Source organism: Ictidomys tridecemlineatus, chromosome 8 (assembly GCF_052094955.1).
Source record: "Ictidomys tridecemlineatus isolate mIctTri1 chromosome 8, mIctTri1.hap1, whole genome shotgun sequence".
In the NCBI taxonomy this organism is placed as follows: Eukaryota; Metazoa; Chordata; class Mammalia; order Rodentia; family Sciuridae; genus Ictidomys; species Ictidomys tridecemlineatus.
Window position 1 is genome coordinate 22161121 of NC_135484.1, and position 10870 is coordinate 22171990.

At 40.3% G+C, this 10870-nt stretch overlaps 1 protein-coding gene across 16 annotated transcripts in view; it reads right to left on the reverse strand.

The window, feature by feature from the left end:
- The window catches only part of Aig1 (androgen induced 1), a 237461-nt gene that overhangs the window by 83429 nt on the left and 143162 nt on the right, over positions 1–10870 (reverse strand). The gene's annotated exons all lie outside the window — the stretch shown is intronic.

The window sequence follows — 10870 nt, forward strand, 5'->3', positions numbered from 1 at the left end:
GTTGCTTACTTGGTTTTCATATTCATTTCATTTTTTTCTTTTTTTTAGTAATTCTCTTTTTTATTGTATTTTGTAAAAAAAATTTGGTTCATGACAGATTGGAGATTAAAAAAAAATACTAACTAAATACAGAACATGAAAACAAATGCTCCTTCACCACTGATAGTTTTTAAGTGTGAGGAAAATTCTAGCAGTCACTTGGTCAAGAGACAGGAATTAGACAAAGTGGCCAAATCTGTGATTCCATAATTTTTATGATCCTGGCAAGAAAGGGGAATTTGCTGTTTATGTTTAACATAGAAACATGAATTTGTTAAAGGAAATATTTTTATGAAGTTTCAGCTTCTTTCTCACATATAAAGGTTAAAGTCAATGGACTCTCTCATAGCATAATACTATATGGCCACACTAATTTCTTACAATGGGGCTTGTAGCGTCAGGTTTAAATCTCAATCTCAATTCTCTCATTACCCAACTGACCTCAGAGATGCAGCCCCTATTTAACATTTATTTTTTTAAAATTTTTATTATTGGTTGTTCAAAACATTACAAAGCTCTTGACATATCATATTTCATACATTTGATTCAAGTGGGTTATGAACTCCCATTTTTACCCCGTATACAGATTGCAGAACCACATCGGTTACACATCCACTGTTTTACATATTGCCATACTAGTGTCTGATGTGTTCTGCTGCCTTTCCTATCCTCTACTATACCCCCTCCCCTTCCCTCCCCTCCCCTCCCATCTTCTCTCTCTACCCCATATACTGTAATTCATTTCTCCCCCTTGTTTTTTTCCCTTTCCCCTCACTTCCTCTTATATGTAATTTTGTATAACAATGAGGGTCTCCTTCCATTTCCATGCAATTTCTCTTCTCTCTCCCTTTCCCTCCCACCTCTCATCCCTGTTCAGTGTTAATCTTCTTCTCATGCTCTTCCTCCTTGCTCTGTTCTTAGCTGTTCTCCTTATATCAAAGAAGACATTTGGCATTTGTTTTTTAGGGATTGGCTAGATTCACTTAGCATAATCTGCTCTAATGCCATCCATTTCCCTGCAAATTCCATGATTTTGTCATTTTTTAGTGCAGAGTAATACTCCATTGTGTATAAATGCCACATTTTTTAATCCATTCATCTATTGAAGGGCATCTAGGTTGGTTCCACAGTCTAGCTATTGTGAATTGTGCTGCTATGAACATCGATGTAGCAGTATCCCTATAGTATGCTCTTTTAGGTCTTTAGGGAATAGTCTGAGAAGGGGAATAGCTGGGTCAAATGGTGGTTCCATTCCCAGCTTTCCAAGGAATCTCCATACTGCTTTCCAAATTGGCTGCACCAATTTGCAGTCCCACCAGCAATGTACAAGTGTACCCTTTTCCCCACATCCTCGCCAGCCCTTGTTGTTGTTTGACTTCATAATGGCTGCCAATCTTACTGGAGTGAGAAGGTATCTTAGGGTGGTTTTGATTTGCATTTCTCTGACTGCTAGCGATGTTGAGCATTTTTTCATGTACTTATTGATTGATTGTATGTCCTCCTCTGAGAAGTGTCTGTTCAGGTCCTTGGCCCATTTGTTGATTGGGTTATTTATTTTCTTATTGTTTAATTTTTTGAGTTCTTTGTATACTCTGGATATTAGGGCTCTATCTAAAGTGTGAGGAGTAAAAATTTATAAGCTGTCATCATCTATAAAGTGTGAATGTAATGTCTAACTCCTAGGGTTGCTTCAAAGCTCAAGTAGTTAGTACTTGTATATCTTCACTACTTGCCAGGCTCAGAGTAATGCAGAACAATACTACATGTATACATTTAATTCTTACAATGACCCTCTGAAGTGGTTAACTGTTTCTATTTTTCAGATGAAGAAACTGAGGCACAGAGAGGTAAAGTGACTTGCCCAAAGTCAGTCAGAAAGCAATGAGGCTGGGGTTGAAACCCAATGGGTCTGTCTAAGGAGTCTCTAATATAAGTCCTTATGTCATACTCTTTTTATTGGTAGTTTGATAAATGGTTGCGCCTTCCTCATTTAATCTCTCTGTCACTGTAGGTGATTTAGCTAGTAGCTCAGCTCTACCTAGAACCTCCTGTGTTATATTCACCCAATAATAGGGAGACATTCTTTCTCCACTTCCCCACCTGTTGATACATGTCAGAGGTTCTCATCAGGTACAAAACCCTGAGCCAGATAAGATTAATACACTCAAACCAGGAGACCAACTGATAAATTCCTGCTGCTTATGTGGTCAACACAGAGGTCACCACTGACTACCTTCACACTTCACTTATTCAATCATCCATTTGTTCAACTCTCAGTTTTAAGACAAAGACTGTGTTAGGTCTGGTGCTTGGGCAGAGGTATGATGAAGATGTAATGGTGCACCCCCCCCCCCATGAAGGTGTGATGTTTACTGGGTAAGATGGACCTTAAATGTGATGTGAAGGTCATTGGTAAAAGAGGTGGGGAATGGAGCCGGGTGCATGCCTGTAATCCCAGCAGCTTGGGAGGTGGAGGCAGGAGGATTGGGAGTTCAAAGCCAGCCTCAGCAACTGCAAGGCACTAAGCAACTCAGTGAGACCCTGCCTCTAATAAAATACAAAACAGGGCTGGGGATGTGACTTAGTGGTCGAGTGCCCCTGAGTTCAATCCCTGATATCCAAGGAAAAATAAATAAAAAGAGATGGGGAATGGAATAAGAGTCCTTCCTACATTCCTTAGGTACTGCTTACCCTCCGTCCAGCCCACAGTGGCTCCTTAGCTCTTCTGCAAGCAGCCGTGTCTAATTATCTACCACCTGCTCATTCTGAAGTCACACCCACAGTCTCTCTCAACGAAGGAAAAGAGCACAGCTTTTCTGAGTAGTAGTGGTGCAGGTTCTTGGGGTCCTGAAGATTTTATCACTGATAGCTACTGAAAGAGATTCAAAGGACTTGAACTTCTGTTATGAGATTCCTCTGGACTAGATTACTGTCTCCTATATTTCACTGAGTATGTCTTTTCTTTCTTCAGAGTCCATCTCAAATGTCATTTCAAGTGCACCCCTCCCTGTATCACTGCCTATCCCATTCTGAGCAGAATCAGCTGGTCCCTCTAGAGGGTTCCAGCTGTTATCTGTGTGGACCATTGGCAAAGCCCTTACCATACTCCAAGTACTTTCAGAAATGCATAGATATCCAGAATTTCTGCCTGTGAGTGGATGTGTCTCAGGCATCTTTGTGTCACAGTGCCCTGTGTAAAACAGACACCTGGATGACTGAGCTTCTTTCCCTCAACCTCGTGTCCACTTTCCTGGTAGTACTTTTATTGTGTCTAAATTGAAAATAAAAGGGAAGTTGTAGCTGGCCCTTCTCCATTTCAAATATAAGATAGTCATGGAGCATTCACAGGGGTCTCCCTAGTGGCAATCTTATTGCTTGCTTTTCTCTTTTAGGGACAATTTCCTCTGGTAACAAACTCTTTGTGGACAACAAAGGTTTTGCTCCTGAGTATAGCCTTCCCAGTGTTAAAGCGTTGAGTAGTCTCACCCATTACGGTGTTTTTTCAAGGGTTTTTCTAGGGCCAAATGATCCTACAGTGTTTGCTTCCAAACCCAACTCTCCATGACTACTTACCCTTCTCCTTACAAATTCAACACAGGTTTTAAAGAGTGACAAATCTCAGGACCTCAGAGAATACAGAATTCACATACTCAGATCCAAAGGGTGAATTATGATTGGCTTAGTGCTTGACCTATGACCTGGTTCTAACACATGAAATAAAGCAGGAGGTTGGCTGGGGGAGGGCTCCTTTTCCAGATTATCATTATTTTTTTTAAATACATGAGCCACAGCAAGAAGAAAGTCTTTCCTCCTATGGCTTCTTTTCTGCTGGGACACTGTTGTAAGAAAATAATACTGGGAATATCAAATACCATTTTGTAACCACAAGGAAATGACTGAAGATAAAAGGGCAAGATACCAAGCAAGATGGCAAATGAGAAACCTAGCCCAAACTGGGTCCTTGGTGACACTGTTGAGCAACTGAAATAATACCAGCAACATTTACCCTTTGACCTCTTCTTGTATGAGAAAACTCCTAAGTCTCAAGCCCTTGGCCATCATGTTTTCTGCTACTTGTAGACAAAAGCTCTCTAGTTGATGTGCTTGTGGAACTTCATTTTCCTCACTGCCTCAGGAACCTGGATTACCTCTTTCTTCTTTTCCCACATTTCTAAACCCTCGCCTTCTTCTCACCTTCTTTCAAACCCAAATTTGATTAGAGTAGAAAGTATTTTTTCCAGAGCCGGAAGTAACTTTATGTATTATCTACTCAGTAGATGAAGAAACCCAGAGCAAGACAAGCTCCAAGCCTGGCCAGGACACACATGCCAGATACTTGTGCTGGCACCCAGCTTTCGGATTCCTAACCTGAGAGGCCCAATACACTGGAAAACTGTGAGTTTATCATATAGCAGCAGATCAGGGATACACACCATACGTCCCTTATAAAGGTTTATTAAATGAATAAATAAATATAAGCTTCACAAGGCAAGACCTCCTCATCATTGTGTCCTTAGAGCCCAGCACAGGACACAATACTCAGAAGATGCTCAAAAATATGCACTGGGTGGAGAAGAGTAATAGATGTATGATGCCATATTTAAGGCTTCAGGGTTTAATTAGTCAGTGGAAGGCATTGCAATTCAAAGCACTGGATTATTAATGTCAGGGTGGGGGCAGTGTACAAGAAAGTCAAACTCTTACCCTCTGGAGCCAGGCAGTTGGGCTTAGTTTCAGGTCCACCTCTTAGCAACATGGTCATTATAAGTTCCTTGACCCATCCGATCTCCAATTTCCTTAAGTGCAAAAGCAAGGATACTAACAGTACCTCCTTCATTGAGTTTCCATGAGGATATTATGATTGTCTATTTTCTTGGTAAAAATAAAATTTCTCCAGGAGGCATGAAAAGGTATGTGGTTCTGAACAGATATTTAGGCTTTCTTGATGCAAATGAGTTTCACCCCGGGATGTTTTTGTGGGTTGGTTAGGTGGCTCATTTTGCTTAGTTTGAGGAGGGAAAAAGCTAAGCAGATGGCCCAGTGACACAAAGGACTGGAGCCTACTGTTGCTAGAGGTTGTAAAAGTGGAACCCCACGGCTGCCAGCTTGGCTGAACTTCAAATGAGTCCCACAAAGAGTCACTGGCTCAAAGGGAGCAGGCTTGGGTGTGAGGTTCTCTAAAGTGCAAAGGGCAACATCGTTAACCTCAGGCCAGCCTGACTCAGCGCTGGGTCCTGGCCACAGGCGGGACAGGAAGAGGGGGTCAGGAAATCCGCAGCCAGTGCCCCTCATGGAGGGAAGCCAGAGACTGAATCCTTTGAAAACTCCTGACTCCAGAACAAGGACAAATTACCAACAGATGGCATGAGTCACAGAAGCGGAGTCGGAATGAGGCATCCGCAAACGCACGGCAGAGGCCCTGCCCCGCTGGGCTAGCCGGACAGACGCAAGTCCTGGCCCAGATGGTTGCGAAGGTCACCAGGAGGGACACCAGCCGTACGCACTCCACTCCTGAGAAAAGCACAGCCTGTGAAGTCCACTGAGGCTTCCAGGAGCAAATCAACCCAGATGTCCTGGGCAGGTAAGACCTCACACTTTGGGACTTATTACTTACGAGAAAATAAAAATGTGATGTGGTTGAGGATGTGCTAGCCCAAAATACTTGACGCTAAAGGTATCTGAGAAAATGGAAGAAGCAGGATGGTCATCCCCACGGCCTCCCCCCAGCCTCTTCTCCCCTGAAGCACGTCATAATCTGAGATTGGTTTCCTGTCCTACTTTGAACCAGGTGAGAAGACCCTCATTGGAGAGATGCCCTCCCTATTCCCAAAGCAAAATCACGTCCTTTTCGTTCAAGACAAGGTGAAGATGTTGCTGTTTCCTCCAATACATTATGTTAGGTCATATTTTTTTTTTTTACTCATTCATATTTCACAACTATCTACTCTTCAAACCTAATGTAAAAAATTATACATGTTTAACTGTTTCTTTCATTTTTCTTAGGAAGGCTCTTGTGACATGAAAAACTTGTAACATACATTTGGATGCTTTTCTCTTGTTAATATCTGTCTTGCTATGGGGGCTTCAGCCATGTACCTAGAAGTACATTTAAGGGGGTGCGGGGGGGGAGTATTCGGGGTGGATAATCCCTTAGCCACACTCCAAGTCAATCAGACTGAAATTCATTTCATCCTCACCTCCCAACTGGTTTTAACTCTTGCTATGTGTCACACAATACTCAACACCAGTGACTGAGTCATGAAAGGCTACTCTCTGAATGAAAGGTCCAAGCATTTCTCTCCCAAACCACTGTTAAAGTTTGGCTCAGGTCCTGTATTCTAATTCCATTCTATTCTTCCCCCTAATCAGGGTCTGAGTAATCACTCCCCCTGTTCCCCAAAAAGCATGTGAAAGCCTCTGTTTAAGAAAATAAAAAGAACTCAGCCAGGTAATACTGGCTGGCTGAATTCTTTTTTTCCCTTAGTATTTATTTCTCCAGTAATTAAGCCTTTTCTTTCTGTATAAAGACAACTCCTAGTCAGCCTCAATCAATATGTTCTTCCCTTTTGAAACAAAGCTCTCCTACAAGGACTCTGATGCTCCCAACCAGGTGGGGGAAGTTGGAAGGATTTTCTCTTTTCTTTGGGAAAGCCCCTTAGGGGTACTCAGGGCCTTATCACTAATCACTCTAATCTATCTTTGAAAGAAGGCAATTGACAAAGCTACAGGAGTCAACCTCAGTGGATGTAGTTTTCCAGAGCAAATTCACTTTTCTTCCTTTATGAATGTTTGTGTGATGAAAAGATCATAAAAAGAAATCTTTCACCTTGGAAAAGGCTAATTGCCTAGCGTTTTACTTAACAGTGGGGAAAATATGGTCAAAGTCCAAATCTCCTCCTCCTCACAGTGACGCTGTCCACCCCACTAGAATGGCCAGAGTTGCATGTGTGTGTGTGTGTGTGTGTGTGTGTGTGTGTGGCATGGGTGTCTTTCTGGTTTTCAGAATATCCTCAACCACCCATCAAGCACCATGGACAGATGCCAGTCAGGCTACCCACAGTATCTAACTCAAAATGAAAAAAAAAATGTTTCAAATAAATAAAGGAGACTTTTCTAGTAACTTACCATCTCAGTAAACTAGGCACATGATAAGAAAAGTGACAGTCATTCACATGTGACGTGGCAAAATTAAGGTGATTCCTGAACTATTCACCGTGTCCATCTTTACTCTCTCATTAAACCACCAATCTTCAATCATTTCCAAATTTCCTGGACTCTAATTTGAGCAAAACAAATTAAACCAACCCAGGAGTTGGTTTTGAAACTTAAGAAGTTTTAGATTCAAAAAATTTAGGTTTAAATGTTAAGATTTAAGAAATGGATGCAGGGCCATGCAGAGCCACCCCTGTGGTCCATGTCCCTGGTGATGGTCATCTGAATCACTTGATGCTTTATCATCTCTGGGGTACAGAGGATGGTGCCTAGTGTGGGCAGACCCCAGGAGTTCAGGAATGATCTCTGGACACCTCCTCGTCCGAGCATCAGCATCTCCCTGTGCTCCTGGTCTCCAGGCCTGGGGCTGTTCCTTGTACATTTCAGTGATTTTAGTTACCATTGTTAGGCTCAGGGAGACCGGCAGAGGCATAGGAGCTCCTAGAGCAGGAGAAAGAGGAGGCCTGGCCAGCACGTGGCTCTGCAAGAACACCATCTGAAGTTTCCAGGTTCATTTGCTCTGCACATGAATATCCATTGATGTGTGGCATTTGGATTAGCAATCAAGGGAGCTCGAAGGATGCCAGAGAATGAGGCAGCAGAAAAGCAGAAGATAACAGAAGGAAGGACCCTGGGAAGTAGACAATCCTGAGAACAAAATGAACTCGGAAAGCTTGTCTTAGGTCCTCAAGGGGAAAGAGTGACAGCTTGACTATTAGCAGGTGTGGTGAGAAACTATGCAACCAACTCAAGACATCTGCCTTTTTAGAAAAAAAATCACAAAAAGTCAATTTTTATCTCAAAGGAAACAAATTACTACCTAGAACTTAGAGGTAGGAGCACACTATCAAAGGAGGGATCTGGGACAGTGGGATATTTCCCTTGGATCTACTGCCATCAAGGACAGCCGTCCTGCACATGTGTGTGTGGTGGGGCACTCTCACTGCCTGCATGGTGGTTTGTGGATGGCAAGGTCTGTTGATGAGGAAATGCCACCATGAGCTGTGCAGCCTAAGCCCCACAGTGTCTTCAGTCCCTGTGCGGTCTCTCTTGTAACCTGATATTCTTTGCTCCTCTTCTACCATACCCTTAATTCTCACTAAGGCCCAGAAAAAGATTAAAACTCATGAAACGCTGGAAATTAAAGCTGTGTACTAACTGCTAGTGTTTATGTGAAAATTCCATAAGCACAGAGAAAGACTTTAAACAGCACTGCTTTTCAAAGTGCCTCCCCAATCAGTCCTTCACATCATTGCTGACATAATCTTTCAAATCCACAAATTATACCTATATAAAGTGTTTCAGAGGCGTCAAAGACTCCTGAATGTGTTCATGATTAAGTCGAGACTCCCCCATCTTGGCATCCAAGGCCCTGCCAGTCTGGTGTCTGACTGTATCTCCTTTTCATCTTCCACTGGTATCCCACACATCCAGGGCTATAAGCACATCAAAGATCTCTCAGCTTATTTAGTATTCTGGGCTTTTCTTCTATCATCTATACCTGTGCTGTCAAATTCAGTAGCCACTAGACACATGTGGCTAATGAGCACTTGAAACATGGTTGATCCACACTGACAAGTATTGTGGATGTCAAATATATACTATGTTTCAAAGATTTTTATACAAAGGAATGTGAACTATCTCATTAATAATTTAAAATATTTATTACCTATTAGATGATAATATTTAGGATTTATTGAGTTAAATATATTATACTATTAAAATTAATTCTATGCATTTCTTTGCATCTTTTGTTTAACCTGGATTATATATTTCTGTTGGACAGTGCTGGTCTACACAGAATATCCCTGCCCTCAGCCCAGGGAGCCCTTCTGCACTCTCTCCATGACATCACCTGTCTTCATCCTGTCAGGCTCAGTTTAAGCATCACCTCACATTACGCCTTCTATGGTACTTACCTCTTCAGGTAAAGCTTGATTCTGTTCCTGGAAGGGAGCTTCCCTAAACTGAGTTCCTTGAAGGCAGACACCCTTTCTCTGATAGTTCTGCATTGGGTATTGCCTGCCATTCCATGAATGCTCCCTTCATTAAATAAGTGCCCTTTCAAACCTGAACACTGGTGATATTCATTCATTTATTCTCTAACACGTCCTCAATGGGCGCTTATTCTGCACCGAGCACTATAAAGGTGAAATATTATAACCCATTATATTTCTATAATTTATTTCATTTGACACAGTACTAGTACATCCAGAAACTTTTAAGAGACATCTGCTAGGTGACCATTCATTACTTTCAGTCCTGTTTTAAGTGAGGAAACCCAAGAAGTTTAAGTGACTTTCCCAAGGTACTAAATCAACACTAGAACTCAAGGATGGGAGACGTTGAGACATCTAGATATTTTGATTGATTGGGCACCTCTCCTGTGTTTATAGCTTTTGAATTGATTGGTTTATTTAGCAATACATATTTTTTTTTAAAAATGATGTTACATTTATCCTGTGCTAATTAAATAAATATTGAAAATTGTCACTGAGATGCCAGTAAAATGAAAGCTTCTCTTGGGATTGCTTATCAAGAGATTTGGACAATTCCCTTACCTTACACAATAGGGTATGGGAAGAATTTTCTATCATTTATTTTTCATGAATGTGTTTTTACTGCAATGGAATAAGAGTAAATGAAATTTCAGATTATTGAATATTTGACCAAAATTATTCTCAACTTATTTGCACAGACGGATTAAATAAATAATTCAGTAAACATAAAAAAAAAGAATGGGAGACGTGAAAGTTAATTGGATATTTAAAGGAGCAGCCAATATTTCTTCAATTCAATACTTCTGAATTGAAGGGCAACAAGATATAAAGCTGGATATAACCTGAGGAGTCAAACTTTCTCCTGTTGGTAAACATTTAGAGATTTCACATATTTAAGAACCACCTGTAGCATTATTTACTTAGTATTAAAAATGGATTCTATGCTGATTCACTTAATATTCTTATCATCCTGAGCAATAATATCCATAATTGATATATACATTATATATATATAATATTATTGTACATATTGTATATATACAATATATACATCATATAATATAATGTATATGTTATAATAATATGTATATAATGATACAATGATATAATATATATGGTAATATATATTATATATAGTATATATATAATATCCATAAATGATATATACCTTTTTAAAATATAATATAATGGTAAATTACTTTATTAATGCATAACATTCTTAATATATAATAATATGTAACATTACCTATGATAATTTTACTTTAATATAGACTTATATTTTTCCTAATACATAGTAAAATCAACATAGAAGTAAAAAAAACATTCTCCACTATGCCCCTAAAACCATTTCACTATCACCAGGAACAGCCATGCCATCCACTGGGAAACTGCTATAGACGGTGGGGATTTTCAATACAGAAGTCACATAATCAACTTGTTGTTTTAGATTTCTAGAAACTGATCACCTAGACTTCAGATGAAAGGAAGGAGGGTGATGGGATAAAAGCTCTAGTTAATAGTAAGATAAGAAAAGCTCTGAGAGCTTAGAATCACATTTTAGATTACCTTTAAATAAAAGAATACTAAAGATTAGGTAATGTCCTGCATGTCTGATGTAA